Consider the following 14,270-nt stretch of genomic DNA (forward strand, 5'->3'; position numbering starts at 1 on the left):
GCAGCCCATCTAAGTTAGCCATCTGTTGATCCACCTTTGGACAGACCTAGTGCTAGAGATGAGAGGAAGGATTAAACCCCAAGTGCGAAGAATTCTTGTGGGATTTGTAAATGGAATTTGACCTACAGGTCTGCAACAAGAAGGTGTTTCTCTGGGGGATGGAGGGAGTCAAGTCCATTAAGAGGATGAGCCAGCTAATCTTCCTTCAGAAGCAACATCTCCTGGATAAGGCAAGAGAAAGGTTTACATTGGTAGTAGACTTGAGTCACGCACAGACTATCAGGCACCACAGTTATGTGCTTCTGCACCTTCCTTCTCTGCTTTCTCACTAGGCCAGCGTCTGGTAATCATTCCCCCACAGGCAGACACCAACTCTCCATCTCTGCTTGTGCATGGGACTATGGGGGTGGAAGGTGTAGGATCAGTGACTGTGTAGCTGACTCTCCTCTGATGCACCTGAAGAAGTTATCCAATAGCTGAAGTGTATTGGGACACAAATGGGAGCTGGCTCCTGGGTGTTCTGGCTCAGACAAATGCAAAAAATTATTATGGAAGGGAAAAATCAAGTAGGAGGAACTGTATATGTTGTTTCAGCTTGTCTGAATTAGGCACAATTGATGTTTGCTCCTCAAGTCTTGTTATGTCTCTGTCATTTTCTGGATGCACACACAAGCAAAGATGACACAAGTGCCTTTGATGAATATTTATTATTGCCTGGGACAATTTATTTTGGGTTTCATTACAGTCATCACCTTCTTTCTTAACCCGAGGTTTGCAGCATGTGTTGCACCTGAGATCTGGAGGGTACAGCTGGAGGAGGGCATAGCTTAGGAAAGGGAATTTCCCAAGCAGAAAGTACATGCCACCTGGACTGCATGATCTTAACCGCCTGCCAGGCTGCACCTCCTCTTTAAGGCACATCTGATCTATAAATCCTTGAATGTTTGGAGTACTAATAGCTTAAGTGGCTACCTCTGTCTTTCATGCACAACTGACATTTACAGCATCTGCAGTCCTTTTGCCAACTTCAGCTCTCAGTTTTAAACAAAATGTTACTTGCTTAGTGTTCTTGGCACAGGTTGCTGATTTCTGGAGTTTGTCCTCTCCCCCTGGCAGTGGGAGCCACCCATAGGGCATTCTGAAATCCTGAGTTCTCCCCCAGGATTTCAGTTTTAATTACTATATTTCATTCTGTCTATCTGGGATGCGATCAAGGTTTTAGGGCTATCTGAATGGACTTTTTTTTTTTAATGGCCAATCCACTGCTGAATTTTCTGGTGACTAGCCCAGACTGATGGGTTGTCGGATCTCAAGATCTCAGTTCTGAGGTGCTGAGCCACCGAGACCACCTTGGGGGTCTCGGCAGTCCTGGAATGTTGCCAGAAGTGTCTGGTGGCAGGACTTTGACCCTACACGGGAGACGACACCTTTATGAAGATAAGAGGACTTCGCCGGGGTGAATGGCGAAAAGATTAGCTAATTAGAGGGTGAGACACAGGGTTTAGGATTTATGTACAGGGGGGTTTAGAGGAGTAAGATGGAGGAATTGGGGTGTGTCCTGTCCTCCTTCTTCTTCTTCTTCTCCTCCATCTTCCTTGGCCACAGTGGCACCTTTGGATTGGTTATTACTGAGAGTGCACCGAGTTATAAGAATAAATGGTATTGGGGAAAAATGATAAATATTGTACACGTAACAATGGGTATAAAGATACGTGGCTGCCCTGGAGGGCAGACAGTGTGCCCATGGCTGACTGCTGAGCAGATCTCTGTTCGGCTGAAAGAACATCTTTTAGATAAACAATTAATAAACATAAAAACCGAAAGAAGAACTGAAGCCTCTTCTCGTCCTTCGATACGCGGGCTGCCCCAAGGCCACTCCGGGCTTTTCCAGGCCCCTCAAACAGCCGAGATAACCGGACAATGGGTGAGTGCTTTTACATGTGTGAAGTAGATAAGTGATGTCTCCACTGCTGAAAAGCCTTGTGAATTCCAAGTAACTACTAAAGAAGAGAGACAAACTAGCAAGCCCCAAAATGTGCCTGGAGGAAGCACAAATCCTGGCAGCTGGTCTTCTGTGCTTATGACAACCCAGGACTAGCAGGGCAACTGCTTTGTCCTTCAAAATGATCTAGGAACAAATTAACTTTCTTATCCCAGAGGAGACCTGGGAATATGTAGGGTGCGCTTTGTCCTTAAGGAACAGAGGGGATCATAGGACTGATAAGAAGACAGAAAGTAAGAAGATGTGCTGGAGAGAGAAGTGCAATGACCACCAAAGCTCCCCTGCAGCCCATTTCCAGCAGCAGCAGCTAGCAAGGGAAGTATAAGGCAGGAGAAGAGGGACAATACACAGGGACAATACATAGGGACATTCCCATTACTTCCAGCAAGTTAAGTACACCTGCAGTCTTTACTGGAATATTTAATAGATGATAATGGATTTTCCTCTCTGTTTTGAGCCTGTTTACACCCCTAACCTACAAAATAGGTTTGGACTTTCCCAGGAAAGAACCAGTCAGGACTTAATTTCCTTCTGGAGTAACCTCAGCAAAATGCAGTCGGGCCAATGTACACGGAGTTATATGTGTAGATGTATGACTAAGTCTGAGAGGAGTGATAGCTTTTGTTAAAATGGTCTGTATTTAGGACAGAAATCTGTACTTTTCACCTGACTATATTAGGTAATTTTTCCAAATGATAGGATTTTGTTGCCCATTTAATGTGCATTATTGCTAAATTAAAATGTGAGCAGAAACCACTTATGAACTTGCATTTGTCACCCTTCTTCAGAATTATTTCTTTCTAACCCTGATTTAAAAGTAGAAGTGTGATACTGCAGAGTGAAAAATTTCTCTGCAGTCTTGATGTGTAAAAACAAAAACTATAAAGTGTAATTCCTTTACAGGTTTATACCATTTAATCCAAAGCTGCTAAATGTAAAATATAGAAGTGCTTTGTGACTGGAAGAAGGACTGTTCCCTTAGAAGTGGGCATTCCTGTCTCTTGGTCACAGGACTTCCCCTCTTGAGTGCTGTATTTTCTTCTGGGTGCATTTCACTGGAGCAGAGGCAAGCATCATGTAATAGATATATTTAATAATTCATAGAATAATGTAATAATTCAACAATTCAAAATAATTCAGCAATTATTTAATACTTGCTGCCACTATTTCAGAAAATACCTGGGCACAGCCCTGCAATCCTGAAAGAGATCTAGGTTTTGTTAAATGTGCTCCAAGATTGTCCCAGGGGATTGTCCCCCTCACCCTGAGCAGGGAGAGGCAGTCCTCATTTCTACATCTCAAACAGATGTAGGGATGAACTCTGCTCTATGAAGACAATGCAGGGACAGCTCTGGAGGAGATTTGAGGAACAACTCTAGAGATTTGGGAAACTGAAAGACGAGATCTGCATTTTGGCTTTAGTTATGTGAATCTTTTATTGGATCTAGGACCAATTTTGGATCAAATATCTCTTAAAGTCAGGAATTCAGGTTCATGTGGTTTCATTCAGTAAGCCAGAATTAAGGTTGAAGCATCCCAAAATTCCAGGCTGTTTAAATCCAGGTCTTGGACTTAATCTCATGATCTACTATGTGCTATTTTGAGCATATTGTACAGAGTTTTTTCTGCTCCAGAGAGAATGAAGTGTGAGGTAATAATGGGTCCTATCTACTAAATACTAGAAGGAATTTCAAACAAATAATTTCAGTGTTGTCTTGCAATCAAGGAATGTGAAATCATACTGAGCAGTATTTTTGCCTGTCACTTTGTACACATGGTCCTTTACATTGCCAGTCCATTAATTCCTGTTGTATAAAATCCCCTCATGTTCAGCTTAGTGCAGGCTTTATGCACAGTTTTGGACTTTAAGGGGAAAAAAGCAAAACAGGAGACTTGCATAGCTGTGGATGGACACAAATTGCAATTCAACCTCCTTGCCATTGATCTATTTCTTTATCTTGAGTTTGATACCATAAAGTGTTGTGGGACAGAGGCTCATCATTATTTCAGCTCCTTGTGGTTAAAGATATTTAGATTTTATTACTGTAGTCATTCTATACTTATGCTTCTTCAGATTGCTTTCAACATAATCATGATGAAGAAATTGATTTTTTCTGCCATTTAGTCTCCCTCCCACAGCATCAGACACAGCAAGCACATCTCCAAAAGGAAAAGAGCTTTCTGTTGCCTGCCCAAAAGAGAAGCTACAGCTTATGCCAAATGTTAGTACTACCCACACTCTGTCTCACAGGAAGAAAGAATTGGCAGAAAAATTAACAAAAAGTTAGTAGACTGATTCAAAATCTATGCTTCTTTACTCTTCTTTCCCTGTTGGCTCAGTCTCATTTTACTGGCAGCAATTCCTAAAGTTATCATATTACTGCATAAATATTAGGGCTCATCATGTCATTAAGAAATTATCCAGTGTTCCCCTATCCCATGACACTACTGACTACTGAAAAAGCAGACCTTGCCTGCCTCTTCAGCTATGTCTGCAAGCCTAATAAATGGTGTTCTGTCTATCTCTTATTTCAACTTTTCCTGGGGGGTTGATGAGCACTGAGAGATGCATCTGCACACACACAAGAGAGGGAAAGAGGCCAAGGGGAGCTATCTAAACCAGGTAGGAGTTGTTTAGTTTATTCAGTGAAGTTCTGACCTCTTGTTGTAACAGCATCTGGAGCCCCTGTAGATGCCAAAGGGGAGCTTGCTGCTGGCTGAATTAGCTGAGCAGTGCTGGGGCTTTCTCTCCCCGAGTCCCTGGATCAGCATGCTGGGTTAGCCACCTGCACAGGAAACAAAAGCTCGTCCTCCAAGATGTGCAGGCATCTCTCTCACCTGACGTTTTTCCAGAAGAACAGTACACACGGAGAATTTTCTATCTGTTTATTTCTCTTCCCCTGAGGAAGGAAGATTTGTGTCTGGCAACTCCAGTGACATGAGCCATGCAGGTTGGGAGCATTTGGAAACAATTTATGTTAATGCTCCAAAGGCTAAAATGAAAAGATTTATTTACAACCATGAACTGACAGTTCAAACTATGCTGGTCTTTCTGGCAAGAGGTGACTTTTTTCCTTGCATATTAGCTGCTCTTACCACACTCATTATCTATCATCTTGTTGCAGCAACAGGAAAACACTCTTGGAAGATCTAAGCATCTTTCCAAACCAGACCATAAGGCCATGCAAGGGGAAAAGAGGGACACCTAATTTTATTTTTTTTTAATTTACTTTAGAAAAATAAGGAATGACCATTTTCTCTTCATCAAAACCCAGGAAAATTGGTTTAATATTTGAAAATAATAGTAATAATAACATAAAATAATTTTTAAAAATGACCCCAAGTAAAATATCCCAGTCATGCCTTTAGATGCTAAATTTTAAAAGCTATCTAAAGAAAAAAAAGTTTCATTTTAAAAAAAGTTACCTTGCAATATTCTTCAAAATTACATTTGGATTTTTCCAAGGACTCACCTTCCTTGGAAATGGCTGACTTATTTTGTGTATGGTATAACATTCTGATCTCTTTTTTAGAGTTTTTTTTAAATCTTTGCAGTGCAATTTTCTGACCAGACAGACCACATTAAAATATGTAGATAACCAAAGCATACCTGGTTCCTGTCTGTATTGCACAGTCAGCCTGTCATGAACTGGAAAGTGGATAGTGTGCTGGGTAAGACTGTATTCCTTAGCAGAACATAAATAATAATTTTTTAAAAATGAAATAGAAAATGTTTCTTGTGTGGCAAGGCTCCTCATGTATCTGGCTAAAGTAATCCCAGTTACAGCTGTGGAGAAGGAACTCTCCACTTGTTGTTCCTCTGTGGTTTATTGTATTTGGCAATCAATAAAGATCTGCTCCAGTCTAGAGCCACTCCAGCAGTGGTAGAGCAAGGGCCAGTAGTAATATCTACAAATACCACAGAAGAACTGAGCACTGACACTTTGAAATTGTACCCCACAGAGTTTGCTCTATGGTTATCTCAGGCTGATACTGAAATGACTGGAGGGTCCATGCTCTCACCCATATTCCTGCACACAATTCAATTACAAAAGAAGAATGTTGAAATAACATGGAACATGACTTAAATCTGCCACAGATTTAAATCAGCAAGGAGGAGCACAGTTCAAGTGGAAAGGCTTGCTTTTATTTTCTATTTTAAAGCGTTTTGAAATTGCTGTCCTCCTTGTTTCTCTTGCAAAATAAGTAAATGCTTGTTCAGAGGAAAGGTCAAGTACTTGATCCTGCTTAAGCATAAAAAATATATTTCTAATAACAGCATTTAAGCAGATAACAGAAAATTATAGTGGAGAAAAACAGTATAAGATTAATAAACCCTTTTATTATTTCTGGCACTATCCTGCAAAAGTAGTGTATAAGTTAAATGTCTGCAGACACTAAACTCCAACAAAGGTTTGTTTTTCCAGAAAAGGATTGCTTTCTCTTACTGTCAGGAGCACTGCTAATCTCAGAGAAATTAGAGTTCAAGACAAAAATACCCAGAAATGCCATGTGCTACCATGCAGTCCTGTTTCCAAATTTTTCTGTATTTTTAAAATCCTCCTTACTACTACCCAAGACACAAAACCAGAATAATGTCCCAAATAGCCTGTGTTTCCCTCTTTAAAGAAAGGATAGAAGAAAAATAGGGATAATTCTGTGGAAGAAGAATGTTTTGGTTTTTGTTCTGTCCTCTAGCAGCATGGCTCTGGTTCTGTTTACTGAGTTGTGTCTGGTTTGGGGGATCAGTTAATGCACATCTTACAGCTGCTGGATAAAACTGCTGTGGCACTGAATGCCTCCAGGCTGTGAGGTACCCACACTTCCCTGCCCAGCCAGAATGCCCATGGCCTTCCAAAATGTGACAAAGGAGGCTACAAAAACCTTGGGGCACCCCTGCAGCTGGGCACATCTTAGCAAACCAGATTGGTTGCACCTGTGTGAAACCAGTTAGGCCCAGTTTGGGGGGGTTGTGTCTGAAGACTGTGTCCAGTCCAGTCCAGCTTGGACACAGAGAGCAAAACTGGACGTAGAGAGCAGAGAGAGCATCTACTAAGGTTGAGCCAAAGTACCTATGGTGTGTGAGAGGCACAGAAGAAAGCACAAAGACATAGAGAACCTGATGACATAGACATAGGCAATCTTTTTGTTGGCAGGATTATTTCCAGCTGAAGAAGGAAGATGTTGAATCCACCATGGAGTAGATTCACATAGCATGGGATAGTAGGGAAAGTTGGAATTCATCAAAGGCAAGATCCTGATCTCAGAAGACACTTCTGCTCTAAATCTCAAGGGTGCTTCAGAGCAATGACAAACACATCTGTGTAAATGATTGCAGATATTTCATGGCTTCATGCAATTTGCAGCTTTTATTATGCAAGATGAAATGAAGAAACAGTGGTGGGTTTTGAGCCCTTACACTTATGCTTGCTGAGGGCCTAGAACTAACTCACACCATCAGAGTGATACCTTAGAACTTTCTCTGCAGTGGTTGATACATTTGAAACTTTAAATTCAGAAATTTTCTTTGAAAGGGAATGGTGAATGTGCTTATGTCAGTGAGCATAACACTGAAAAAGCAGACCTTGCCTGCATTCCTCTTCTGGCATATTATTATATGTACAGTAACCATTCAGCATCCTAGTTGATATAATCCAGTATAATATAGAAGGGTATGTGAAAAGGAACAAAATTAACTTTATCACTTGGCATGAGTATATTGATGTTCATCCTTAGGAGAAGGCTCTACTGGTTTATAATCAAATTCTATCTATATATAGCTAATTAATATTGTTGAAATGTTAATGCTTCAGTGGCTGTCAATGTGTCCAAGATTTATTTTCATGAAACCTGTCATTACCCTGCCATTTCACACTCTCACTTGTGGTGAATCTGCATCACAAATAACTGTGCATATGTAAATTAAATATTAAAACTACACCATTAGAATTAATCAGTCTAAAAATGCAAATGATGAGATTCCCCCAGTCTCTGAAGAAGTACCCAAGTGAGGGAAGATGATTGCCTACAACACTACACCATTCAGAGTTTGTCCAGAGATGCTCAGGACAGATTTACTCATCAGAGAAACATGGATGAGACTTGACCTGAATGTTCCTGGTCCCTGGGGACCCTGAAGGACTGTGAGCATGCTGGCCAGCAGCAACAGGAATTGCTTGTGGCTGGTGGTGTTAACACTTATCTGATCTTCCCTTAACTCTGAATATCCTGGCCCCTGTGAGATGAAGCAAGGCAGGGAGGTGAGGACACCAGCATTGCTGGGCTCTGAGGCTCAGAGCTCAATGCCCTGGAGAACTGAGCCAGGGGTCTCTGGTGAATATAGGTCATTGCAGCCCTCCTCATCCCTTTCTTTTGGAATGAAAGCTTGAATTTGCAGTGAAGTGCAGCAGAAACTGTCATTAACCCCTACTATTATAGGAGTTGTACTTTGTCACCAATGTTTTGAGGTTGTTTTCTTCTTTTTGGATTCAAAGCATGATGGAATCCTGGTAGACTGTGTTGTGTGTGATCAAGGGAGTTATCTGATCTCTTTACTAATGCAAGGTGTGCCATCTGTTAGAGCTGATGCCTGTATGGACAGGAGAGATGTGATTTCAGGGGAAGTGCTGTCCCTGCACTTCTCTAAGGAGTGGGAAACAGATCATTATTTGTTCCTGAGTTCTTCAGCTGGGAATCACCATTACATGCTCTGTGTGGTAGGAACTTCACATGGACAAACAATATTTGACAAAATATAGCCACTGCTGGGAGATAACAGTGATTTCACAAAAACTAATAGTATTTTCCTGTAAATCCAAACCTCATGGAAGTGACTATTTGATGCTTGCATATGTAGCACTTTCTGTGGGAGCACATTTGGCAAAATGGTGAGAACCAAAATTATCTATATTTTATCCCAGCACTTTTGTCATCTTGGGCTTTTTCAAAAGACCACAAGAAGTGGTTCACCCCCTAGCCTCAGCTGTGCTAGTTAGAGGTAGATGTCAGGTGAGAGCCCAAGGTAACTTTTACAAATTTGATTCCACAACAACATAATTTTATGTCTTTTCAGCTGCCCCACTCACCTCAACCACATATTGGTTCACAAGCTGGAGGTCATTTTACCCTATGGCTAGGGTAAAAGACAGTTTTATTGGTGCTCTGATCAGATTTTGATAGTAATGCTATGCTGTGTCAGGAACTGAGTTTTCAATAGAGCAACTCATATACTTAAAAAAAAAATTCTCCATATGTCACCAGGAATGGGTCAGGTTTTATTGAAAAAATCAATAGAATCCTTTAGAATCCATCCTTGCCCATTTATGTCTACAGGTGCGCAAAACAGACTTAAATTTTTGTAAAATAAATAAACACACAGGGTTTTTTGGTGGTTTTTTGGGTTTTTTTTGCCTTCCATATCCAAATGCCTGAAGCAATCATGTTCAAAGTTTACCATCTGGCTGATAAAAGGCACAGAAGGTTTTGTCCAGAAAGCTGGGAGTCCAATAAATTTATGAACTGATGAAAACAGGGTTCACAGCAGAAACCCAGAGACAACCATAACTGAAGCATTCTTTCACATTTAATGAATGTGGGTATCTAATAACATAGATGGGACCTACAGATAGATGTTGGTCCCTTTTAGAACAATTCCTATTCAAGACAAGATATAAATACACATAACTATCAATAAATGTTACAGATACTGACCCTGACAATCTCAATGTCAATTAGCAATCTTAGTTAATATACCTCTAGATTGGAGTCAGGGGAGTGGCAAGTACAGACTGACTTGCTGGTTTCTATCTTTTTATGACATTTGCTGTACTCAGCAAAGCTGTGTGTCTCCATACAGAGCAAAGCTGGAATATGCAGGTATTTGGTCAACTAAATAAAAGCCATATCCCTTGGGGGAAGTAAAAAGTTTGGAACAGCCATCAATGCAGATGAAAGTTAGTATTTCCTTTATTACATACACAGAGAAATCCACGTTAGCATACAGTAAGAACTGGGTTATTGTGGCTGCACATACATGCACACACAGAGAAGCACAAAAAGAAGGAATGCAGAGCTAATAATTGGGATTTGTATTCTAATTTGTTCTCTCCACATAAAAAGAAGAAATACAGTGCTGATGGCTCCCTGTTTTCCCCATACACAATCTATCCACGCTCTTTGCCTGCAAAGAGGAGAGGCTACCTTTGTTTCATGTGCATCTGCTCTTGCTACAGTACCGAAATGCTCCTTTGTTGAGCCCGGCAGCAGGAGCGCACGGAGGTGTAAGGAATCTAAGACCCCATCTTCTACTTTTTATCGCCTCCCCGGCGGGTTACACACGCAGCACAATGCAGTCATTAAAAATAGTTACACATGAAAAGACCCGGTGCCTCATCAGCGCGCTGATGTGTCACTTTGCTGACGGACATGCAGCAGTAATTGCTGCGGTAAGAAATTTGTCTTTTTGTCCTCTTCACACCCCTGCCCGTGTGCACTCGGGAGAAAGGGGGACCGGCAATCTCTCTCCTCGCATCCTTCGCCAGTAACCCGCGGGGATATCAAACAACCCTCTCCTCCTCTCTGCACCCTTTGTTTAAAGCAGCACCTCCAAAGATGTGTTCTGTGGGTAGTGGAGGGGAAGGGGAAAAAAGGGATATTTACTTACAGAGCAGCAGCGGGCAGTTAATGCCACCTCCTGGACCGGGGACAGGGGGTCACATCCATTAACAAGAGTGCCAAGCGCACCCTGGCCTGCCCGCAGCCGGAGCCGTGCAGCCAGCTGGGGCTTCCACTGCCTGCAAAGAGCGGCTCTGCCGAGTGCGGCTCTGCAGTCAGCCAGTGTGGAAGGAGGCTGCTGCCTTCCCCAGCCTAGTGAAACCCCTCGCTATCATTTTACCATATAAGGAGACAAAAGCATCGGAGACTCTCATTCTTTGAGGCGCTCTGCAGCTGGGATTCGACACTTTCTCTATTCCAAGGGTGTCAATACTTCCCCCTCCTAAACATCTTGTCTTTCTTGGCCCCCTTCCTAAAATAAGGCTCCCTCTCCCCTCCTCCAGCCTTTGTTTCTCTAAACCCCTGATGCTTATTAATAACACGGCTTTGCTAAATCCAAGAGCTCGCTCTTTGCACAAGGAGAGGTTTTACAGCAACTCAAGCCCCAATATTTGTAAGGCTCTTCACCTGGCTGAGATAATAAAGCCCTTGGTTAAAACTGGTATGAGGCTTTGTTGCTTTGGTCATTTTGCCTGCTGAGTGTCTTGCCAAAGAAAACTGAAACAACCTGTCTCTCTTCTTCTTTGTGGAGAGGTGCACATCTTTACAAAGACCACGTGTGCAGGCATTTCTTCATGAGCATTCAGACCCCAGTCTAATTTCTCTCTACCCTTCTTTCTTGCCAAGCTTCCCCATAATCAGGAGGAAAACGAACAAAAGCAGGGGAAATCAGTGAAACCAGAACCAACCATCTTTTTCTAAGAGAAAGCCAAGGGAACAGATTGTCTCAGCACATGCTCAGTACCAGTTGAGAGCCTTGCCAGCGTGCACATGGTAAGAAGAGGGAGAATTATTAATCGTACTATATCAGGAACTACTTTTTCTGCTACAAAATCCAATTTCATTTATCAACCACTCTAGCAGAGACACATTCTGCCAATCAAAACAATGAGGTTCCTGGGAAACCTCCCCGAGGGAAGAGTTTGGATCAGAAGCACATGGGAGAGCTGCTCTCTGCAGCTTGAGGGGTAGGCTGGGGAGGGCTTTCAGGGTAATTCTTCAGTAATGACTGGTGCTTGCCAAAGGGAGGTGCTTTAATATGAATGCTTTCAACCTTAAGCAAAACCAGGAGATAAATATGTAAAGCCCATTGTCCCGAGAGAGCCTTGCTGTTGTTTTGCATGCAGAAGATGCCAGGCAGTCCAGTTTTGGGTACTGGGCTCTGGCACAGTGCCTGAGCAGTGGTGTAGATGTGTACATGGGTTAGATCACAGTTTCTCCTGCTGAAGAAACTTGTGCCAGAACCCTGCCCTGTACTTGCTGTCCTCTTACGCACCCAGATGTAGTCAGATTTGGAAAGGGGGTGAAATGTGTTAGTTGGCCTCAGTGTTACTCCAAATCTAGAAAAGCAATGGTTTTTAAATTGTGGGGAAGGGTCATTCCTAGTTCCTCTATCAGAAGCCAACTCTCCTTTACAGATGTGAGTTATTTTGATGGCCAGCGATGATCTGTTTGTCAGTTGATTCAGCCTTTGCCTTTGAGGCATCATGCCCTGGAGGGCTGACAACGGGCATAGAGGATTAAGGATGCCATGGCAATTAAATCTGATTTAAATCAAAGCTGCTGCACTCCCCAGCCACATGGGGAGTCCCTGACTCTTCCCTTGAATTTGCAGTGGCACTGTAAAATGAATTAAACCAGGGAGGGAAAAATTTTCATTGAACCCATGAGCTGCACCTATATCTTGGGAGATATCCTGGTTGGGTTTCCAGCCCCATCAGTGAGTTCCTGGATGTCCTTGGACAGGAGATTTCATCTCTCTGTTTGTTAGCTTCACTGTCTGTAAATATAAAGCTCAGGACAGCCAAACTCATGTGGAAGTTGCTAGGAAATTTACCAAGGACTAGCTAGAGCATAAATATAATAGGAGTAATAGTTTCTCTCTTTTAGGTTAAACTATTGCACAGTGGCAACAATAATAATTTATTTCCACCTTACTTACTGTTCTTACCTCAGCTCTGATTTAGTAGTGTACATAAAAAAGGAAAAAGGCCTTCAAGGTAATTAGAATTGGGCTATTTGATTCCAAACTTTTCAAAACAAACTAAATATTCTGAATGTGTTGATTTTTTCAATTTCCATTATATTCTTAGTTCCCCATCTGTCCATTGACAGCTACTGCAGCAAGTCTGACAGAGATTTTTCGATGATCCCTGTGGTCATATAAGACAAGTGTTTCTCACCATTATAAGTTTAAATATATACTGGCTCCAGCTGAAATGATTTAGTTTATCTCTTGCAGGTCTGAGTTGTCTTAAGGAAAATAAGGGAATTTTTGCATATTTTAATATAACACCTCTGACTCCTTGAAGGCAGAAGAGCCTCTGCTGATTTAAAACCCATTGGTTTGTGGGCTCACCGTGGGACTGGACACTCAGCAGCCACATCAGGACTGTGTGGGGCTGTGAAAGGGATGGGGAAGGTGATCAGGCAGCACCTTCCCTCATCCCAGGATGAGGTGTATGCACTCCATCACACACTACTAGGGAGGCTACAGGGAATTCATACCCCTTGCCCCCCTTCAGGACCACTCACTCCACATTTATCTGACAAGTAAATATCCATCGGTGATTGGTAGCCCTTCCCAGCCTCTTTCCCACCAGACTCAAATTCAACAGGTATGAGTGGGTGGGAGAGCCACAAATTTCATTAATTTTCAGAGAGATGGGGAGGAGAGGGTAGAGGCCCTTTCACTAACAAATTTATTATGTAACCCACTTCTTCTTTTTCAATAGGTATATTTTATATTTTATTTTTAGTTCATTGGTTCTCTGAAGAACCCAGCAGAGATCAGGCATCTTCAAGGTTTCAGAGGAGTCATGGCAATAAAAATAGGGGCAGTGCTTCCAATAGTGGGCCTAAACCAAGAGTGGAAATGCAAATACTGCAGAGTGATTTAGAGAATTATCCTATGGTTTATATTTTCCTCATGGGTATAGCATTTGCATAGCATATATTGCTTTTTCTTAGTGGTTTGTGTGTTTAACAGGTTAATTCTACATGTATGTAGAATTAACCTGTACCTCCATATGGGTATAAAAGGTGGAAATAGTACCATTTTCACATCAGGATTTCTCAATGATTTTACTAAGCCTTCATAAGTCTCACTTCAGCTACTGGGTTGATGCTGGAATAACTATAATTTCAGCACTTATCTCCTTTTCTGGCTGAAAAGAATGAACAAAGAAAAGTAGTGGAAAGAGACAGCTGGAAGTGGAGTATTTTTATTTCCCCCAGTTTGAGACATGAGAAATATAATGTCTCTGAGAGAGCAGGGGAGGGGAAAATATACACTTTTAGGTTTGAAAATGGCTAAGCTACTGGCTGATTCCTTACTCCACCAATTTATCCTGGAAACTGTTAAGTTCCTTTATCAGAATTCTACTAAACCCCTTTTTGATGCTTGAGTCTGTGTAACACAAACTTCAATTGAATATGAGAGGCCACATTTAGGAGAGCTGCTATTTTTGGCACTAAGACTTAGGAAGGAGTATAG

At 41.9% G+C, this 14,270-nt stretch overlaps 1 protein-coding gene and 1 long non-coding RNA gene across 7 annotated transcripts in view; one reads left to right on the top strand and one right to left on the bottom strand.

Annotated features, from left to right (window-relative positions):
• Nucleotides 1–14,270, bottom strand: part of FHL2 (four and a half LIM domains 2) — a 38,278-nt gene that overhangs the window by 14,299 nt on the left and 9,709 nt on the right. For 2 of the 6 annotated variants that reach the window (XM_026794042.2, XM_005487972.4), the window contains exon 1: nucleotides 10,665–10,864. The exons of 3 other annotated variants lie outside the window; for them this stretch is intronic. The gene's annotated coding sequence lies outside the window, so the exon portion shown is untranslated. Of the gene's footprint in view, nucleotides 1–10,664; nucleotides 10,883–14,270 lie in introns of those variants that run through there. One more of the 6 variants, XM_005487971.3, reaches the window with a different exon arrangement.
• Nucleotides 11,341–14,270, top strand: part of LOC141728252 (uncharacterized) — a 59,467-nt gene continuing 56,537 nt past the window's right edge. Inside the window, exon 1 of the long non-coding RNA XR_012579130.1 lies at nucleotides 11,341–11,742. This is a non-coding gene — a long non-coding RNA (uncharacterized LOC141728252). The remainder of the gene's footprint in view (nucleotides 11,743–14,270) is intronic.

Source organism: Zonotrichia albicollis, chromosome 2, assembly GCF_047830755.1.
Source record: "Zonotrichia albicollis isolate bZonAlb1 chromosome 2, bZonAlb1.hap1, whole genome shotgun sequence".
Lineage (NCBI taxonomy): Eukaryota > Metazoa > Chordata > Aves > Passeriformes > Passerellidae > Zonotrichia > Zonotrichia albicollis.